At 50.4% G+C, this 22,266-nt stretch overlaps 1 long non-coding RNA gene across 1 annotated transcript; it reads left to right on the top strand.

Moving 5' to 3' along the window:
• Nucleotides 1-19,214: 19,214 nt before the first annotated feature.
• On the top strand, nt 19,215-21,150 carry LOC130492738 (uncharacterized). The gene is made up of 3 exons (XR_008933889.1): nt 19,215-19,346; nt 20,588-20,698; nt 21,074-21,150. It is a non-coding gene; the product is annotated as an uncharacterized LOC130492738 (long non-coding RNA).
• Nucleotides 21,151-22,266: the final 1,116 nt, after the last annotated feature.

Raw genomic sequence — 22,266 nt, 5'->3', positions numbered from 1 at the left:
GGATGGATTCTGGACCGTTCACAAAAGCTGACAGCATCGTGACACATAAAGTCTGTCACCACACCCCGTGCCCGGCCTTTCGCAAGAGTGTCGTTGCGCCCTTCTGAATCGAGCAGACTTCCCCACCAAAAAAAGCTGATGTAATTTTGCAACGGAGCTTTGAAAAGAACGCTGGGTGGGGGGACTGGGGGAAGAAACATTCCGGATTTATGCAATTCATAGAGTACAATCACAGAGTTGGAAGGGCCCACCAGGGTCATCTAGTCCAACCCCCTGCACAATGAAAGAAATTCACAACTCCCCCCCCCGCACACTATCAGTGACCCCCACTCCATGCCCAGAAGATGGCCAAGATGCCCTCCCTCCCATGAACGGCTCAAGGTCATAGAATCAGCATTGCTGACAGATGGCCATCTAGCCTCTTCTTTAAAACCTCCAGGGAAGGAGAGCTTACCACCTCCCCAGGAAGTCTCTTCCACTGAGGAACTGCTCTGTTAGAAAATTCTTCCTAATGTCTAGACGGAAACTCTGGATTTAATTTCAACCCATTGGTTCTGGTCCGACCTTCTGGGGCAACAGAAAACAACTCGGCACCATCCTCTATATGACAGCCCTTTAAAGACTTGAAGATGGTTATCATGTCCCCTCTCAGTCTTCTCCTCTCCAGGCTAAACATACTGAGCTCCTTCAGCCTTTCCTCATAGGACTTGGTCTCCAGACCCCCTCACCATCTTTGTGGCCCTCCTCTGGACCCGCCCCAGCTTGTCTCCATCCTTCTTAAATTGCAGTGCCCAAAATTCTTGGACCGAGGAGAGTCGAGCCCCAGCACCTTGTCAGATACAAAGCTCACTGGGTGACTTTGGGGCCCGTCCCTCTCGACCCACCCTACCTCATAGGGTTGTCGTGAAGATGTACGGACACTAGAGTAGACACAGTCCCTGAAAACTCCACGAGAAGAACAGGATGTAATTGTCAAGATGACCAGGGGTAACCCAATGTTCACTGCCTGGAGGCTTTGGAGATTAAGAGGGGCTAATTATTTTTCTGAGCGTGCCTGGCACGAAACCAACAATGTGTGCGCGTGTGCCGAAGCTGACCTACCTCGCAGGGTTGTTGTGTGAGGGTAAAACAGAGAGGAGAACGGAATAAGCCCGCTTTGGGAGAAAGGTGGGATATAAATAAATAAACAAATTTATACGGCGGGGATCTATCATGCCTGCAATTGGGTGACAGATTTGTGTAACAGATCACAATTTTTTCTTTTCTTTTTTAAGTAAGGTATTCCAAAAGCGGACCATTGGATACAGCATGGCTTAGGGCTGATCCCCAAAACATGCAAAAGAGCATCGCAAGAAACTGAGGTTGTTGGGAGTTTTTTTCCCCTGGGTTTGCCCCTCCCCAAATGAGTTGCGCCCCCCCCCTTTCAAGCCCAGCCCTGCCATCTGGAGCTCATTAATCCCCCACCCCCCAAATCGCAGAAGGCAGAAAAAAAGATTTCACTACTGGGTATTTTCTCCGCCTCAATCCTTTCCTCTCTGCTGAGTGCCAAGCTGGCAAGTTGGACTGAAGTGTGGAGAAGCCCTCGATGAATGACCGAGGACATAAAACACTTTCTTTTCTTTCTTTCCTCTTTTTGCAGGCAAACAGCAAGATGGAAATCCAGTGAAGAAGGAAGCCAGAGGAGGGAACCCCCCTCGCCCACTGACTCACCCCCCACCCCCGGGCAGCCACCCTCTTTTGCTTTCCTGCCTCTTCTGCCAGAGACGCCTTTTTTGCGGGCTCCGAGTTTCCTCTTTCAAAGGGAAGAAAGTGGCTTGTGGGGGGGGGGGGGGGCGCTCCGCTTCCCTCCAGCTCAGAAGGACAAGTAAGGTAAGCAGGGAGAGCCGGGCGAAGGTCTCTCGGCCAAGATCTCTGGAGATGCTTCCTCTTGCAACTCCAGGAGAGAAGGAAACATGAATGGGAAGAAGCCCCTGCCTGAGTGGGGAGAAAGAGAGGTGGGATTCTTTGATTGCATGGGAAAAAGGGAAGTGGGAATACTCTGGAAATGCTCCCAGCTCTGGCGGTGGCTTCCTTCCATTCCCTGGCTGATGCTTCCTTAAGCCTGCTTTGCTTTCTCCTCCTGCCTCTTCCTTTGGTGGAAGAGAAGAAGAAAAGGAACTTCTTGCTTCCCCCCCCCCCTTAGTTGCATGGGAAATGTGTACTCAGGAGCAATCCATGTGTAGTGTGGTTGCCGCCTCTGGAAGGACCCTGTGCTTCAGAGAAAGAGGAGAACCGTGCCTCTCTTGGAGTAGAGAGGCAGCGTGGTGTAGTGGCTAAGAGTGGCATTTTGGAGCAGTGGGCTCTAATCTGAAGATCCAGGTTCCCCACTCCTCCACGTGAGCGGCAGAGGCTGATCTGGTAAACCGGGTTGGTTTCCCCACTCCTTCACACAAAGCCAGCTGGGTGACCTTGGGCTAGTCACAGCTCTCTCAGTCCCACCTACCTCACAGGGCGTCTTTTGTGGGGAGGGGAAGGGAAGGGGATTGTAAGCCGGTCTGATACTCCCTTAAGTGGTAGAGAAAGTCAGCATATAAAAACCAACTCTTATTCTTGTGCCCTAAATTGGAACAGAATGCTAATATGCAGCCCCCCCTCCAATCGCTAGTACATTTAGTCTTGCCCTTCCTCCAAAAGAGCTCCGTTCTCCCCTCCCTGTTTTATCCTCACAACAACCCTGTGCAGTTGGTTGTGCTGAGAGACAAATTTTTATTGAATGTCCCTTCTGGTTAATGGTATTGACTTACTTGGTGTAATCTGCCTTCAGTCCAAGAGAGAAAGGTGGTCTATTAATAACTTAAATAAATACAAGTGCCGTCAAGTCGCAACTGACTTTTGGCGACCCCATAGGGTTTTCAAGGCAAGAGGCATTCGGAGGGGGTTGGCCATGGTCACCCTCAAAGCTTCATGGCTGAGTGAGAATTTGAGTGTAGGCATGCTGGGTTGTAATCTGACAGTCTACATCCACACGCTTACCGTTTTCAAAGGCAATGGCCCTGCAAGGTAGGATCAGTATTGTAGACTGAATAGCCCTCACTAGCCTGATCTCATCAGAGCTTGGAAGCTGATCAAGGTTGGCCACGGTTAGAAGAAGAGTTGGTTTTTATATGCTGACTTTCTCCACCACTTAAGGGAGAATCAAACCGTCTCACAATCGCCTCCCCTTCCCCTCCCCACAACAGACACCCTGTGAGGTAGGTGAGGCTGAGAGAGCTCTAAGAGAGCCGTGACTTGCCCAAGGTCACCCAGCTGGCTTCGTGTGTAGGAGCAGGGAAACAAATCCAGTTCACCAGATTAGCCTCCGCCGCTCATGTGGAGGAGTGGGGAATCGAACCCGGTTCTCCAGATGAGAGTCCGCCGCTGCAAGCCACCGCTCTTAACCACTACACCATGCTGGTTGGTACTCTGATGGGAGACCACCAAGAAGACCAGGGTTGCTACTCCCCTATTTTGCCTCTCCTATTTCCAACACGCAACAGAGCTAAATGCAGAGGGGGAGTGTTTTTGATCGGGGAAATGGTACAGGGAGGAGTTAACTACCCCCCTTTCCCAGTCCTACAACTCCAGGCCACCTCTCCCCACACCCCAGCTGGTTTGGGGCCGAGGCTAAATTGCATGCCAGGGCCCCAATGTGACATCGGCCTCGACCCCGGGACCAGCACCGCTAAAGAGCCAAGCTGCGATCACCTTTCAGGGGTGTGAATTTGCTCTTTGACTGGAGACAGGAGAGCACCTTTCGGTGTTGTGTTCAGTTCATGCCAACCATTCTCCTAAAATAATAAGAAGGATCCCTCAGTCTCTTCTGCGCTCCAGATAAATGCTGGATCAATGTGTTAAAGCATGAGTTGCAGATTCCCCGTCTCTCTTGCATCAGCGTTGTTTATCGTGTTGGGACAATTACTTCACAGAAAGCCTTCGACAATACTTCACAGTAATTCGTCGCCTTTAATTGTGTGTTTTTTCCCCTGTCCGAAGGCCGAGACCTGGGCAAATCCTGTGTGCCGTTGCAGCCTCGCCACCTGCGTATGTCCGATTGCAGCAGAGCTACACTTCCCTTTCTCTCTGTCTTGGATCCAAGATGACGGCATCCTCCGCTGGTTATGACAAGGGAGTAGCGTTCTTGAACTGAGATCTGGCCTGCTGCCTACCCCAGATATTCCCTGCCCCATCCCATGTGGTTCTCTGTGTGCGCTGGATCTTCAGCTCCCCAGGATACTCTGTGGCCATGGGTCCCATCCAGCTAGCCACCTCTCTGTTGCTTGTGTCCGTGTTGCAGTGTGAGGTGACCTCCCAGAACCTCATCAAGAATCCCAAGGCACAGAGAATGGAGCATTCGCTCCTGATCAGCGAGGTCAACGCGGATAACCCAGGGGAAGACACCTCCGAGTATGTGGAGTTGTATCACACCAGCGGCCGGCAGGCCCCTCTCGACGGCTACTACTTGGTGTTCTACAATGGCAACGGCAATGCGGCCTACCGGGTCCAGGACCTCACAGGCTTCTCCACCGACAGCCGAGGGTTCTTCCTCGTCGGGTCCTCCGCGGTCACCCCGCGGCCCTCGGCAATCCTGCCTAAGAACACCATCCAGAACGGGCCGGACGCGATCGCTGTGTACTTCGGGAGGGGCCCCTTTTATGAAGGCATGGTGGTCACTGGCGAGGGCCTGGTGGACGCCTTGGTTCACAAGTCGAGAAGCAGCGACCGAGCGGAGGACTTGGTCAGCGTCCTGACCCCCGGCACGGAGCCTTTCCTGGAGGACCCGCTCTTCAGGACAGCAGACGAGTCCCTGGAGAGATGCCAGGGGACGGCCGCCCGTTGGTTTTTCCAAGTGGCGACGCCGACCCCTGGCTCGGATAACCACTGTGTGCCTTTTGCGCAGTTGAACGCGTCCACTGTCCTGATCAGCGAGGTCAACGTGGCATCGTCCCCCGGGGCGTTCGAGTTCGTGGAGCTGCAAGGGCCTTCGTCCACTGACCTCAAGGACCTGGTGCTGGTGCTGGTTGAAGGGCGCACCGGAAAGGTCTACTTCGCCATGGAGGTGGCCGGCAGGACTTCTCCGGAGGGGCTGCTTCTCATAGGTCCGGGTCAAGCTGAAACCCAAGGTAGGGCTAAGTAGTAGAAGTAGTAGTAGTAGTTGGTTTTTTTATATGCCAACTTTCTCTACCTCTTAAGGCAGAATCAAACCGGCTTACAATTGCCTTCCCTTCCCCTCCTCACAACAGAAAACCTGTGAGGGAGGTGGGGCTGAGAGAGCTCTTAATAGAACTGTGACTTGCCCAAGGTCACCTAGCTGGCTTTGTGTGGAGGAGTGGGGAAACCAACCTGGTTCACTAGATTAGTCTCCGCCACTCATGTGGAGGAGAGGGGAATCAAACCCGCTTCTCCAGATCAGAGTACACCGCTTCAAACCACCGCTCTTGACCACTACACCACGCTGGCTGGTTCTGGGAGGTCACCTCTCACACAAACAAGCCACAGAGCGGAGATCAGCTGGATGGGACCCATGGCCACAGAGCCTAACAGTTTCCTGGGGAGCTGAAGGGCAAGATCCAGTGTACACAGAGAACCACATGGGATGGGGCAGAAAACCTAAGCCGCTGTCCATGGTCCTGGGTCTGAAGAGGTGGCATGTGGTTAGTGCAAGCCCCCCCCCCCGACCTTTTTTGAGCCTGTGGGCACGTTTGGAATCCTGACCCAGCTTGGGAGGCGCGTCAACAAAATGAGTCAGTTTTACTTAGCCAGCACGATCCAGATTAGAATCATAGAGTTAGAAGGGACCACCAGGGTCATCTAGTCCAACCCCCTGCACAATGCCAGTTAAACTGTTGGAGAGTAATTCCGCGGCTGCTTGTATGTGCTGAAACCAGGACCCTGCATGGTGGGGCAGGCGCAAATGTGATGGAGTCAAACGTGACCAGTTCAGAGGAGTCTTGCTTAGCTCATCTCCCCTTTCTTCCTGTGTGAAGGCAGCTGGAAACCGTGATTAAAAGCAAATCTGAAAGCATTTTCTGCATCAAAGGGGGTGGTGGTGGTGGTGGGGAATGCAGGTTGCTCCAGCTCTTTGCAAGAACCTTGCCTTAACTTTCTTTTCGGCTCGCTGATGGAACAAGTTCCTCAGATTGCACGAGCCATTTGCTGAGCGCTTTGGAGCCGTGTCCAAAATACGGTGACTAATCAGTCGCTTTGCGTGCATGCTGCTGGTATTCCCAATGGAGCATTTAAACCAGTGGTTCCCAAACTTTTCGGGCCACCGCCCCCTCAGTTGCACAAACTCAATCCCCAGCGCCCCCTACCCTATCCTATAAAAAGCGTTATTCAAAACGGGTTTGCATGACTCACTAAAGAAGACACTAACAATTAAATTTCAAAACCCTAACAATTCGTTGCGCATCTATTCAAAATCAAATTAAAACTTTTGAGTTGAATCAACAAAACTAATGAGCTTGATCCAATGGTACCAGCTCTTTGAAGTCTGGGGGGGGGGGGAAATCCGATAATTTCCACCAAATTTGCCAGCATGGTGCTATCGCTTGATCTAGTGTACATTAGTGAACAACACAGTTGAAGGGCCCCCCCTCGAGCGCCCCCCTTCTGCCCCCTTGCCACTTAGTGCCCCCCTAGGTAATCCCACCCACCCCTAGGGGTGGTACTGCCCACTTTGGGTGGTCCCGCTTCAGATTTTTGCGGGCCCTGCAGAGGAACCCATGCGCTTTCTCCGTCAGGTTGCAACCTCCCAGAGGTGTGAGTAATAATAGCTTTTAACTGGCGGAATGGTTAACACCTCTTGGTCTAAGCAGCTGCATCAACATGAAGCAGCTATTGTGCTGAGAAGTGAGATTTTTTTTTCTCTCACACTGTGTCGGTGCTGGTTTAAAGCCCGGTCAAACACCTCAAACAGGCAAAGTTTCCTTTTTCGTGTTCATTGTGATCTCGCTGACCCCAGTGACTTTTTAGCGAATTGACTTTTTTGAAAGATAAGAAGAGATTAGAAAACTCACGCAGAACAATTGACTCCTTTGTTGCAAACATCCCATAAATATCAGCCTGAAGTGTCATCGATCAGGGTGGAAAGTTTTACTTATTTTTGGTCAACAAAGAGTTATGTATGTGTTGTTTCCCTGAGTTTGCAACACTTGTCCATAGGGGCAAGTAATTCCAAGGGTTTTCCCACTTTCTTGAAGATTTGACTGACGTCACCGGCCTGGTTTGTGCATAAAATTCCCATCTTCCAAACTGTGGTTTTGAGGCTGGAGAATAAGCCACATGTTCCTGCATTTCCTCTTCTGGTTTATTTAATTTATTTATGTATTACATTTATATCCCACCCTCATTCCCAGGCGGGAATGATAACTATAGTTCTTTGAATTATACCAGGATTCTATGACCTTAGGCAGATCATGCGAGGGAGGGCATCTGGGCATGGAGTAGGGGTCACTGGGGTTGTGGGGGGGAGAGGTAGTTGTGAGTATCCTGCATTGTGCAGGGGGTTGGACTAGATGACCTCTTGTGGTCCCTTTCAACTCTATGATTCTATGAAATCGTTCCCCCTCTTAAACATATTTTCATTTTGTGTTCTTTTGTCTCTTTGTCGGATTGCAGTTGACGTGCCATTCCCACCCAACTCCAGCACCCCCCTCCTCCGAGCAGGTCCGAATGCCGTTGCCCTGTACGCGGGGGCCAACAGCAGCTTGGCCGTGGGGGCTGCCGCCTCGGCCCCCAACCTTGTGGACACCTTGGTTTACACGACAGCGGGAGACGTTGATTCAGAACTGCGGGACGTTTTGACCCCGGGGAGACCGGTCTTCCATGGGAGAGAGCGGTGAGGAAGCCCTCTGGGGAAACTGTGGTAGGAGGGAAGTCCAAAGTTTATGCAATAACCTGTTCTTACGCTGCAACTGGGATGTGTGCAATTGAGGATACTTTGCACACAGCATATGAATTTTAGTAATATTTCCATGCAAATCACTTGGATTTGGGGAGGGGCTGTGGCTCAGCGGTAGAGCATTTGCTTTGCATGCAGAGGGTGCCAGGTTTAATCCCCAGCATTTCCAGTTAAAGGGACTAGGTGAGTAGGTGATGTGAAAGACCTCTGCCTGAGACACAGCATATGAATTTTAGTAATATTTCCATAGCATGTTTGTGCATTCAAATCACTTCGATTTGGGGAGGGGCCATGGCTCAGTGGTAGAGCATCTGCTTGGCATGCAGAAGGTCCCAGGTTGAATCCCCGGCATCTGCAGTTAAAGGGACCAGGCAAGTAGGTGATGTGAAAGACCCCTGCCTGAGATCCTGGAGAGCCGCTGCCGGTCTGAGCAGACAATACTGACTTTGATGGACCAAGGGTCTGGCTCAGTAGAAGGCAGCTTCATGTGTTCATGTGGATTACAACTGATTACAGCTGATCTCCAGGTGACAGAGATCAGTTCCCCTGGAGGAAATGTCCACTTTGGGAGGTGGGCTCTGCGGCATGATGCCCTCCCCTCCCCAGACTCCATCTCCAAATCTCCAGAAATTTCCCAGCTTGGAGTTGGCAGCCCTAACCCAAACACATATACCACTGCAAAGAACAAAAGACAGGACAAGACGGCTGTGTCAGGGTGGAGTTCTTCTCCCCAGTGTGGTTTTACTGATAAAAACTGACCTCCCCATGTTTTTACACAACATGGTGTAGTGGTTAAGAGCAGTGGAGTCTAATCTGGAGAACCGGGTTTGATTCCCTGCTTCTCTGCATGAACAGTGGACTCCAATCTGGTGAACCAGCACTCCTATACACGAAGCCAGCTGGGTGACCATGGGCTAGTCACAATTCTCTCTGAACGCTCTCAGCCTCACCTACCTCACAAGGTGTCTGTTGGGGGGAGGGGAAGGGGAGGCGATTGTAAGCCGTTTTGAGACAAAGGTCGAGAAAACCGGGATATAAAAACCAACTCCTCTTCTTCGATTAGCCCTCTAAGGGTGGGGAAAACGGTCTGCCTGTCTTTTCCATCTCTTTGAAGGCTCATAAGAGTATGTGTGAGTTTGATTGGTGAAACCACTGCAGCGCATCCTTTCTCATTCCCCTCTCTGCACAGCCCCAGTTTCTCCCGACATCTAGTAAAGCCTTCTCAGTAGGAATTAAAAATATTTTTCCATTTTTTACGTGGTTTTCAATTTTATGCGAGATTCTGTCTCGCTCTTTGTTTAATGTAAATGTGGAAAACCTGTGCAGATTATCAGGTTGTTTTTTCCTGACATTGGCACTGGGATGGACGGAAATGGGTGTACATTTAGTACCGAAGTGCGCTGTGATGCATGAAAGATTCTTCATTCTTATAACCACCTGAAATTTAAGTCCTGAGGGAAGGGACGCTGCTTTAGACCAAGAGATACAGAAAGACAAAGGAGCTGGTTTCTTGATCTATGGACCGTGTGGCTTTCTGCCAAGGTGTAAGACCAAACTTCTAATTTCTTGCTGTTTTCTACGTTAATTTGGTGCCGTTCCCCCCCCCCCCAATTAATCTCCATCAGGTCCCAGCAGGGTCATACGTCTATGAATAGGTGTGTCTGCTGCTCCACCACCCGGGATGCCTCCGTCTACGCCCTCGGAAGGCCGACGCCACGGTACTTCAACGATTGCCCCAAGAAGCGTTTTAGTCAAGAGATTTCCTTGTGTCTTCAAGGGGCAGGTGGGTTAGGGCTGAACAAGGTTTGATGGGGGCGGTTTCTGCGGTTAAACAACATGGGAGCGCACCAAACAGAGGAAGGGACACTGGACATTGAAGAAAGCTGATAATAAGAAAATAGATTCCTTTGAAATGTGGTGTTGGAGGAGAGGGTTACGGATTCCGTGGACTGCCAAAAAAACAAATCAGTGGGTTATAGATCAAATCAAGCCTGAACTGACCCTAGAAGCTAAAATGACTCAACTGAGGCTATTGTATTTTGGTCATGTCATGAGACGACAAGAGTCACTGGAAAAAGTGATGCTAGGAAAAGTTGAGGGCAGCAGGGAAAGAGGAAGACCCAACAAGAGATGGATTGACTCAATAAAGGAAGCCACGGCCTTCAGTTTGCAAGATCGGAGCAGGGCTGTCAAGGATAGGACATTTTGGAGGACTTTCATTCATAGGGTCGCCATGAGTCGGAAGCGACTTGACGGCACTTAACACACACACACAAGTTGGCTGCTACTTGACGGCACTTTACACACACGCACAAGTGGCTCATGACCTGTGTAGGCCGTTCACTCCTGATGTCTTTGTTCCGTCAGGTTGCCCGCAAGAATCCCCAGAGCAACACAACATAGCAATGTTTTTGGCTCAAGCCCTGGATCAGCAGTGTGGCTGCGGAGTCTCTTCTGCCCATTTCAGAGGTACGGCGGTGTGTTTTTAAAATGGGGAAGGGTCATACCGCTCTGATCTCCTTGGCGAAAGGATGGAGAAGCTCTGAGGGCTCGTCTAGCCTACTGAGGAGCTGGGTTTTGGAAAGGGTTGACAACACACAGCTGAAACATTCCATTTGCCCTTACATTTATTGGTTCGAAGCCAGCGTGGTGTAGTGGTTAATAGCGGTGGTTTGGAGCAGCGGACTGGAGAACCGGCTTTGATTCCCCACTCCTCCACATGAGCGGTGGAGGCTTATCTGGTGAACTGGGTTTGTTTCCTCGCTCCTCCACATGAAGCCAGCTGGGTGACCTTGGACTAGTTACAGCTCTCTTAGAGCTCTCTCAGTCTCACCTACCTCCCAGGGTGTCTGTTGTGGGGAGGGGAAGGGAAGGTGGTTGTAAGCCGGTTTGAGTCTCCCTTAAGTGGTAGAGAAAGTCGGCATGTAAAAACCAACTCTTCTTCTACTTCTTCTACCTCTTCTTCTTCCTCCTCCTCTTCTTCTTCTTTTACTTCTACTTCTTCCTCTTCTTCTTCTTCTCCTCCTCCTTCCCCCCCCCCCTGCGTTTTCAGTAGCTCCTTATCCCAAGTGCTGTCTCTTCCCCTTTCCCCAGATGTGGCTGCAGCTTGCCAGGGCCCGGACTTAGTGCTCACCGCTCTCCTGATGGCCAGATCAGCTGAACAACTTGCCAGTCTGCTCCGGGACTTCTCTCTCTTCCTGGAGAGCAAGGAGGTGGTCGGCTTTGGAGAATGGAATGGCACGGTGGCGACGGCGTGTTTGAGAGATGCCAATGTGACAGAAACGCCTCCAGGTAATCATTGGGTGTGCCAGTGGCTGGGGAAGAAGGGAGATGGGCAGGCTCTTGGTGTGTGTAGAGTGCCGTCAAGTCACAGCCAACTTATGGCGATCCCAGCAAGGGGCTCTCAAGGCAAGAGGGAAGCAGAGGTGGTTGGCCATTGCCTTCCTCTGCATCGTCTTCCTTGGTGGTCTCCCTTCCAAGTACCGAATCTGCTTAGCTTCCGAGATCCGATGAGATCGGGCTTTGCCACACCGCCTTCCGTCCCTCTTATAATGCCTGCTCAAAATGCACAGTGGTCAGTTAACGATTATGAAGCCGACATGTTCCCCCCTGCCAAATAAAATTTAGCTCTGGAGCCTTCTTTGAACTTCTTTGCCCCTTGAGGAAAGGGTGAAAGGAGTGAAAATGGAATCAAATCTAATGTTAATCCAAAGAAACTTGGAAACAAAGCACAGTGTCTGGAGAACATTCTAGCCTCTCTTGAGTTATGGGGCCCCTTGGACCATGGGAAATCTACACAGCCCCCTTCGGTTTCTCTGGCCCCTTGCATTTTTTTGTTTGTGCACACAGGCTCTTCAGGAAGCATGGCAGCTGGTCCTAAAGGGCAGGCAGCTGTCAGAAGCAGCTGGTGCATGGGTCATGTGTCAGGGCTAGGCTGCCCCCCCCCCCAATTTAACGACGTAATGTTGGTGTTGGCCAACTTTATGTACTGACTTAGACATAAAACGCAGCACCATCAGTGTACGTAACTATCGATCCCTTGTCCCCCTTCCCCTCGACAAGTTTATAATAGCACTGGGGAGAGACAACTGGATTGTGTATGTCTGTGTATCAAGCGCCGTCAAGCCGCAGCCAACTTATGACGACCCCAGCAAGGGGCTTTCAAGGCAAGTGATTAAAGAGATGTGGTTTGCCATGGCCTTCCTCTGAAGAGTCTTCCTTGGTGGTCTCTCATACAAGGGCTGACCCTTCTTAGCTTCCGAGATCGGGCTATACTATACCATTCCAGATCTTGGTCGTGCATTGGCTCGCATGAGTTTCTTCCTACCTATAGCTCCTTTGAATGGATGATCGGGATTGCCTCCCCCCTGCCCCCGTCTCTGAACTTTGTGCCTTCAAGCCCTGTTTCGCACACACAGGAGAACAAGGCGGCAATGAAGTGGAACAGCCCACTGTATCAGAATGGCCCATGCTGCTTCAGAATGCCTGTGGTGTTCCTCCTTTTCTCTCTAGGGGAGGGGCTGTGGCTCAGTGGTAGAGCATCTGCTTGGCATGCAGAAGGTCCCAGGTTCAATCCCTGCATCTCCAGTTAAAGGAACCAGGCAAGTAGGTGATGTGAAAGACCTCTGCCTGAGACCCTGGAGAGGGGCCATGTCTCAGTGGCAGAGCATCTGCTTGGCATGCAGAAGGTCCCAGGTTCAATCCCCGGCACCTCCAGTTAAAGGGACTAGAAGAAGAAGAAGAAGAGTTGGTTTTTATATGCCGACTTTCTCTACCACTTAAGGGAGACTCAAACCAGCTTACAATCACTTTCCCTTCCCCTCCCCACAACAGACACCCTGGCAGGTAGGTGGGGCTGAGAGAGCTCTAAGAGAGCTGTGACTAGCCCAAGGTCACCGGGCTGGCTTCGTGTGGAGGAGTGGGGAAACAAATCCAGTTCACCAGATTAGCCTCCGCCGCTCATGTGGAGGAGTGGGGAATCAAACCCGGTTCTCCAGATCAGAGTCCACCACTCCAAACCACCGCTCTTAACCACTACACCATGCTGGCTTTCAAGTAGGCAAGTAGGTGATGTGAAAGACCCCTGCCTGAGCCCCTGGAGAGCCGCTGCCGGTCTGAATAGACAATACTGACTTTAATGGACCGAGGGTCTGATTCAGTAGAAGGCAGCTTCATGTATGTGAAGCTCTGCTTCATTTCCCTGCCTGTGTAAATCAGGCCCAAAAAGATCAGGGACCCCAGTACTAGACTGAAGAACATTCTCCAGTTCCCAACCACACGCACAGAGACGATGACCTGAGCATTACAGATTGGCTTTCTTCCGTGGCATCTGAGAATCTCTACTTCCCAACCAGTGGCTGAAACTTAGCATTGCGTAATAAACTTGGTGTTTTGGTCTTTAAAGGAGCAACACTGGAGAAGTCAGGAACAACCAAGGAGCCTCCGACTCCACAGCCTGAGCTCCTTATCAACGAGGTCAATCCCGACAACCCCGGAGCCCGAGAAGATACTGAATATGTAGAGCTTTTCTACCCTGGGTCGGCGCCCTTTGACCTCCGCGACTACTGGCTTGTCCTTTACAATGGCAAGAACAACTTGGCATACAAGGTGGTGAACCTGACGGGCCACCATACAGATAGTCAGGGCTACTTCCTGGTGGGTAGCGATGGGGTGACCCCCAGACCCTCGATCGTTCTGCCCCCCAATACCATCCAGAACGGAGTGGATGCCGTAGCCCTCTACCGCAGCTCCACAGCCGGTTACCAAGCCAACATGGCCTTGACCGACCAGGGGCTGGTGGACGCCGTGGTGTACACGTCCCGGGGCTCAGAAAAAGCCGACAAGCTGCTCGCGGTTCTTGCTCCAGGCCAAAGCGTCCTGTATGAAGATGACTCCCACAGCGACCACGACGAATCTCTGAGCCGGTGCCATGGCCTGAGGCCTCGAGACCACAGCAGCTTCCAGGTAATGAGCACCAGGTCGGCTTTGGCTCTGAGGCCCTCAGCCTTCTGGGTGGCGCATGCTGGTAGCAAACCCTGTTTCAGGGGGGTCCCCTGGCCTTTTTGAGCCCCCCGGGCACTTTTGGAATTCTGACACAGCAGGGTGGGCGCAGCCGCAAAATGGCTGCCAAAATGGTTGCCCCCCTTCCCCTGTCTCTGAACTTTGTGCCTCGGGGTCTTGGAGGGGGGGAGGTTATGGTTAAGCTTAAGCTTTCCTATGAGGAATGGTTGAAGGAGCTGGGTATGTTTCGCCTGAAGAGGAGAAGACTGAGAGGGGATACGATAACCATCTTCGAGTACTTGAAGGGCTGTCATATGGAGGAGGGTGCCGAGTTGTTTTCTGTTGCCCCAGAAGGTCGGACCAGAACCAACAGGTTGAAATTAAATCAGAAGAGTTTCCGTCTAGACATTTGGACGAATTTTCCAACAGAGCAGTTCGTCAGTGGAAGAGGCTTACTCGGGAGGTGGTGAGCGCTCCTTGCCTGGAGGTTTTTAAGAAGAGGCTAGATGGCCATCTGTCAGCAATGCTGATCCTATGACCTTAGGCAGATAATGAGAGGGAGGACATCTTGGCCATCTTCTGGTCACTGGGTATGTGTGGGGGAGGTAGTTGTGAATTTCCTGCCTTGAGCAGGGGCTTGGACTAGATGACCCTTGTGGTCCCTTCCAACTCTTTGATTGTATGATTCTCCACTGGAAATCATGCCCCCCCCCATGTACCACAAAGAAGAAGTGGCTGCCTGGCTTTGAATACAAGCAATGGAGGTGTAACTTGTGCCCCCATCCCCTTCCTTTACTCCGGAGTTGAACACATGAACACATGAAGCCGCCTTCTACTGAATCAGACCCTCGGTCCATCAAAGTCAGTATTGTCTACTCTGACCGGCAGCGGCTCTCCAGGGTCTCAGGCTGGGTCTATCATATCACCTGCTTGCCTGGTCCTTTTTCAACTGGAGATGCCGGGGATTGAACTTGGGACCTTCTGCATGCAAAGCAGAGGCTCTACCACTGAGCTACAGCCCCTCAGTTGTCCTTGTGGCTCATTCCTTGCTATTTGTGGTGCACGGTCTTTCCCTGCAGAGTTCAGGACGGGCTGTTGATGGACTTATTTTTTTTCCCATCTCAGCCTCTCCTTGAAAGAATATAAACACACACCCGAGGCGGGGAGCTTCCCAGATTTTTGCATCTGCCAGGAGAGTCAGGCCAACTGAATGCGTCTGTGTACATTTGCTTTGCGTGTCGTCCTTCCAGTCCTTAACTGGGGACCAGGCAGCTGCAGATGTGTTTGTCTAAATCCGGTGTGCAAAGCAAGAGCAGATGGTGAGAGGAATTGTGAGGAGATGAACGATGGGGAAATATTTTCTCCTCCGCCAACCAAAATCTCTCCAGGATACAATTAGCTCTATGGGGGTTGAGCAGGGTTTTTCCCCCTCCTTCAGTTTTCCTTATTCCTTCCCTTTAATTGATGCTGAACTGCCCTCCACATTCCCTGGGTACTTGAAGGGCAATGAGCATGCTCACTACTCAGCACACCACAGAATTTATTATGTGGACAAAATGGAGGAGTGGAGAACCACATCTGCTGTCCTGATCTCTTTGGAGGAAGGTCAGGACAAAAATATATATATGATGGATAGGTTAACCTAAAAAGGTAAAGGTCCCCTGTGCAAGCACCGGGTCATTCCTGACCCATGGGGTGTTGTCACATTCCGACGTTTACTAGGCAGGCTTTGTTTATGGCAGGGGTGGGGAACCTTTTTTCCGCCAAGAGCCATTTGGATATTTATAACATCATTCGTGGGCCATACAAAATTATCAACTTAAAAATTAGCCGACCAAGCCCCAAGCAGGCAGCTGCCCCATATAACCCCCCGCCAACGTGGGCAAGCAGACAGGCATCCAACCGGTGGGAAAGGGTTAACACCGTTTCTTGGGCGGTCCTAGCAGCTCTATAGCTAACGACTCTTCTGCAAGGGGGGGAAAAGGTTCCTTTTCTCGGCAAAACAAACTCACATCCACCTTGAGTAGAGGCTATTCCTGTCCAGGGGAGGGGGTGGATTGCCAGTCTTATATCCATCTGGGCTAGAGATCTGCCAGGGCCCACGAAGGGCCAGACCAAATGATTTTGAGGGCCTTAAACAGCCCCCGGGCCTGACGTTCCCCACCCCTGGTTTACGGGGTGGTTTGCCAGTGCCTCCCCCAGTCATCCTCCCTTTACCCCCAGCAATCTGGGGACTCATTTGACCGACCTCGGAAGGATGGAAGGCTGAGTCAACCTTGAACTGGCTACCTGAAACCAACTTCCGTCAGGATCGAATTCAGGTCGTGAGCAGAGCTTGGACTGTAGAACTGCAGCGTTACCACTCTGCGCCGCGGGGCTCCTATAGATTAACCTAGATGCCACTTTATCACTTTAATCAGATCTGGGCCAGGGAATTACAGGGGGTCACCCCTGAAAAATCCCTGCTCCTATTCTGGATTCCTCCAACAGTGGAAGCGTAGAACATGGTTTCATTTGTTGGGGGTACGGCTTCTAAGGTTTCCTGGAGCTAGACTGTTCACGTTGAGCAGAGGAAGCAAAACTCAGCAGCCGGCTGGTCTTGCGCAAAGCTCATTCCCCTTTTTTGTCTGCGCTAATTAAATTTAGCTTTAAAAGAAACATTTCCAAGCATCGTAGCTGAATTTTCTTTCTGAAACGGGCCATCGTATTCCCTATTACTATGTTATGGGTGTGAAAGCTGGACATTGAAGAAAGCTGATGGGAAGAAAGTAGATTCCTTTGAAATGTGGTGTTGGAGGAGAGTGTTACGGATACCCTGGACTGTAAAAAAAATAAAAAATCAGTTGGTTATAGATCAAATCAAGCCTGAACTGACCCTAGAAGCTAAAATGACTAAACTGAGGCTATTGTATTTTGGTCACATTATGAGAAGGCAAGAGTCACTAGAAAAGACAACCATGCTAGGAAAAGTTGAGGGCAGCAGGAAAAGATGAAGAGCCAACAAGAGATGGGCGGACTCAATAAAGGAAGCCATGGCCCTCAATTGGCAAGATCTGAACAAGGCTGTCAAAGATAGGACATTTTGGAGGACTTTGATTCATAGGGTCGCCATGGGTCGGAAGCGACTTGACGACACCTAACACACACACACACACAGGTTTCTGGATGGGGTTTCTTTGCAGGCCCTTGTTTAGGATCTGAGGCCAGCAAGAGCCCCTGACTCTCTTTTCTACCGAGGGGGAAAATGGAAACCTTGACCAGGCACACGTCTGCCTTGTGACCCGAGCAAGGCAAGGCAGCATGGAGTAATAGATTGCCAGGCTTGGAGTGGGGAAGCCCCAGTTGAAATTCATACTTGTGCTTGAAGTTTGCTGGGTTGTTTTGGCCTCGAGAAGGGCGGATGGGATGAAAGTGTAACACATATAGAAAAGATTTGTGTGTGTTTGTGTGTTTCAGGTGACAGCAATCACTCCCTTCCAGGAAAACGCCTGCCCGCCTCCCAGCTCCAATCCCACGCAGCAGGACCCGGCTCACAACCAATCCGTTTTAATCAATGAAGTGGGCTTGGCTAACGGTTCTGGTCTCTACCAGTTCGTTGAGCTGCAAGGGACCCCCGGTGCCAGCTTGAAAGCGTACTCTTTGGAGTTCTTCTCGAGCCGGGATCGCAAGCCGTATGCGAGTATCCCGCTGCGGGGCACGTTTGGAAGTGACGGTCTGTTTGTCGTCCATTCAGAACGACAATCCAGGCCTGACAGCGCTCATGGTATGTAGCTGGGCAGACAGATTTTGTGTTGGTTTTCCATGTTGAGTATCAGTTGGTCCCATTTGTGTCCAGAGCCACCTCTCTGCAGCTTGATCCTGCCTTGTCGAGGAGGAGGAGAAGAGTTGGTTTTTACATGCCAACTTTCTCTACCTTTTAAGGAGAGTCAAACCGGCTTACAATCGTCTTCCCTTCCCCTTCCCACAACAGCCGCCCTGTGAGGTAGATGGGGCTGAGAGAGCTGTGACTGGCCCAAGGTCGCCCAGCAGGCTTCATGTGGAGGAGTGGGGAAGCCAACCTGGTTCACCAGACTAGAGTCCACCGTTCATGTGGAAGAGCGGGGAATCAAACATGGTTCTCCAGATTACAGTCTGCTGCTCTTAACATGCTGTCCTGCTTGTCTTTCCAGACCAGCTGGTTACGCCCTCTACTTGGAGCGACCTTTCTGTGCAGCAGGAGTTCTACGCCGTCGCAGTGACCAGCCGCGCGCCGCAAGCCCGTGACGGCACTCTGCCGACTGGTCAGAGCCTGGAAGACGTGGTGGCTTTTACTCTGAAGCCGAGCACCAGCCAAGGACACCTGGGCTTTCTGGGACCAATCCACACGGTTCCTAGGAGAGGAGAACGGTGAGGGGGGCCTTACGACTTGGAACGCAGCAAAGGGGAGGGGCTGTGGCTCAGTGGTAGAGCATCTGCTTGGCATGCAGAAGGTCCCAGGTTCAGTCCCCGGCATCTCCAGTTCAAGGGTACTAGGCAGGTAGGTGATGTGAAAAACCTCTGCCTGAGACCCTGGAGAGCCACTGCTGCTCTGAGCAGACAATACTGACTTTGATGGACCCAGGGTCTGATTCAGTAGAAGGCAGCTTCATGTGTTCTTGTGTCTAATGCCTTGCCGCTGGATCATGATGACATGCTCCCTTCTGTTGCTTTGTGGGCAGGGGGTGCCGACTGGAGAATGCCGGTTGCTGTGGTTTTCCTTCTAGAGTCCTCTAAATAGGGGTGCGACTTCCATGGGTCTGTTGAGCGGGAGCACAGTGGGGTTTAACGGTGGTGAAAAGGGGCTGCGGAACTCCAGTGGAATCCAGTGTGGTGTAGTGGTTAAGAGTGGTGGTTTGGAGCGGTGGACTCTGATCTGGAGAACCGGGTCTGATTCCCCACTCCTCCTCATGAGCGGCGGAGGCTGATCTGGTGAACTGGATTTGTTTCCCCACTCCTCCTCCTCGTGAAGCCAGCTGGGTGACTTTGGGCTAGTCACAGCTCTCTCAGCCCCACCTACCTCACAGTTTGCCTGTTGTGGGGAAGGGAAGGTGATTGTAAGCCGGTTTGATTCTCCCTTGAGTGGTAGAGAAAGTCAGCATGTAAAAACCAGCTCTTCTTCTGCTTGCTTGGAAACCAGCAAAGCTGTAGTGCTGCTATCACAAACAGAAAAGCATGTGTATTTGTAACAAACATCCCTCATTATTTTTGCATTGAAAATGTTTGCTAGTGAGCACGGCGTGCTGCTGTCATTAATACAAGGCTTGCTATTTCTTCGACAGGCTGTTGTCCTTGAGCCGCTGTCCTTCTTGCAGTGCAACCTTTGCTGTCTCGGAAGCCACTCCCGGCTCGGAAAACAGCTGTCCCCAGGAGTCTCTCTCTGTGGTTCTTGAAATATGCCTGCACTCACCCAGTAAGAGAAGCTTCCTCCCCCCACCATTAGAACAGAAAGAAGGTTTAGAAGGAACCTGAGCAGCAGCTCATTTCCCCAGAAATGGATACGACGCAGGAAACCTGCCATATCTATTTTCCTAATTTTGATTATTTTAAAAAATGCGATTTGGTGCTTGTTAAGTGCTCAACCGCCAGAAAGCTAGCAGAATCCTATCCGGGCTCTTTTGTCAGTGTGCTAGTTTTCTGCATGGGCAGCGTGCGAGTTTGACTTTTGCCTAGGGTTGCCAGCCTCCAGGTGGTGTGGAAATCAAGAAAGTAGCACAAGACAATTCTTTCTATAATAAGAAGACCAAACTATAGCAATTAGTGCTATTAAGAATATGTATTGGAAACATACAAAGAACAAAATTCTGGAGCAAAAAAGTATCACATAGGTAATTAAGACCCCAACTTTCAATAAGGGCTTTACAATACAAATATGAGCCCAAATTCTCAATCCTTATTCAGTCTACATAAATAATTTCATAAAGTGCATGAATGAACCACGGGAACAATACTCAGTCCTTATAGAGTCCACATGAAATTTCATAAAGTGCATCAGTAGGTCTCAAAAGCAAGATGCACTTTATGAATAAGGATTGAGAATTTGGGCTCATATTTGTATTGTAAAGCCCTTATTGAAAGTTGGGGTCTTAATTACCTATGTGATACTTTTTTGCTCCAGAATTTTGTTCTTTGTATGTTTCCAATACATATTCTTAATAGCACTAATTGCTATAGTTTGGTCTTCTTATTATAGAAAGAACTGTCTTGTGCTACTTTCTTGATTTCCACACTCCCTACTTAGCACTTGCAAGCTGTTTTTTGATTACTAGCCTCCAGGTGGTGGCAGGAGATCTCCCGCTATTACAACTGATCTCCAGGCGACAGAGATGAGTTCCCCCTGGAGAAAAATGGCCGCTCTGGAAGGTGGACTCTATGGCATTGAAGTCCCTCTTGCACTCTTGCTCTCATTCACATATTTGTGGAAACAAACGTTCGCTGGCACCTTATGGACGCATGGCATTTATTTCAGTACAGGCTATTGTGAGTCACCGCCCACTTGTATTGGAATAAATCAAGTCTTTAAGGTACCTCTGCTTTATTTTGCTGTGACAGACGAACACGGTGACCCCTTTGCAATTGTCTTGACTTAGGCTTTGCCCTTCTACCATCCAAATCGGTTGTGTATCTCTGACTCCTTTGTCCGCCTCTGACCAGATTGCTCCATGTGGTCTCGGAACCCCTTGATGCTGGCTGGTCTCCAGAAGGCCCTGGCAGACTCCATGGAAGAGGCCTGTTCTTGTGGCGTCTGCCCATGTTATTTGCAAGGTCTGTATAAAACTCGCCTGTGAAGCCAACCTATGAGATTCGCATTCACACCCGGCAGCCGCCTTCCCAAGAAACTGTAGCTGTTAAGAGTGGTGGTTTGGAGCGGTGGACTCTGACCTGGAGAACCGGGTTCGATTTCCCCACTCCTCCACATGAGCGGTGGAGGCTAATCTGGTGAATTGGGTTGGTTTCCCCACTCCTACACATGAAACCAGCTGGGTGACTTTGGGTTAGTCACAGCTCTCTCAGCCCCACCTACCTGACGGTGTCTGTTGTGGGGGAGGGAAGGTGACTGTGAGCTGGTTTGAGACTCCTGTTGGTAGAGAAAATTGGGGTATAATAAACCAAACTCCTCTTCTTCTTATCTTTGTACAGGGCTTAATTTCACCTGTTTCGACTCCGTCCTGAAGCTCTCCGGCCAGCTGTGGGCCAGGTCACGTGAGCAGCTGCAGCGGCTCGCTGAATGGCAGGCGGGCTTTTCCAGGAGCCCACACCCTTTCGTCGTGGCTGGAAAGCTGCTCAGATCCAATCTGTCGTGCTTAGCGTCAGACAGGGCGGTCCAGTCTGAAGGTGAGCGGATGGGGAAATCCCCCAACCAGCAGAGGGGATTTGGAATGGTGTTTTGTGAACCCCTCTACTTGATCAGGCGGGTATCATCCTGCCCAGTTTTGCAGGGAGCTTGGTCTTTTTTCCGGCAGTTGTTTGGAACGAAGCAGCCATTAGCAAAAGGACCGTCTCATCTGAAGAACAGTTCAGAATCAGATTTATCAGTACGGCATATGCCAGTAAAACATTTGTATCATCTATACATGAGATAAAAGATTACATAGATTTAAAAAAGACATAACCTGGCTAAAATTCTTGACTAATATTTAAGAAACTAAAATTCACTAAATATTAAAAGAAAAATTTAAAAAATAATCTAGTTGTTGTGACTCAACTTTAAGCAGCTGACTTTATATATGATGAAGAACAGTTCTAACCACCATATAGCCAAATGATACTGCTGCTGCTTTATGGGAAATTGAAATTGGTGTGTCAGATCATTCTCAGTGTGTGCAATCAGAAGCAAGGCAGTTTTAAAATTTGAATTCTGGGTAACGTAAGGCTTTGCTTTTGTGCTGCAATTCAATGTTAAGCAAAAACAAAGCGAAATGACACAAGATGAGGGACTTGGGAATGTTTAGTCTGGAGAAGCGGAGGTTGAGGGGCGACATGATTGCTCTCCTGAAGTATTTGAAAGGCTTCCACTTAGAGGAGGGCAGGGAGCTTTTCCTGTTGGCAGCCGAGGATAGGACTCGCAATAATGACCTTAAATTATGGGCAGAAAGGTGGATATTGGGGGGAATCTTTTTACAGTAAGAGTAGTTCAACAGAGAATCAGCTGCCTAAGGAGGTGGTGAGCTCCCTCTCTCAGTCAGTCTTCAAGCAGCGGCTAGACGAACGCTTGTCAGGGATGCTTTAAGCTGATGCTGCATTGAGCAGGGGGTTGGACTAGATTGCCTCTATGGCCCCTCCCAACTCTATGATGTGAAAATACTTCTGCTCTCTTCTTTCCCCTAGAGGTT

The sequence above is a fragment of the Euleptes europaea genome, chromosome 21 (genome assembly GCF_029931775.1).
Source record: "Euleptes europaea isolate rEulEur1 chromosome 21, rEulEur1.hap1, whole genome shotgun sequence".
NCBI lineage: Eukaryota > Metazoa > Chordata > Lepidosauria > Squamata > Sphaerodactylidae > Euleptes > Euleptes europaea.
This window is presented reverse-complemented; position numbering and strand designations above follow the sequence as displayed.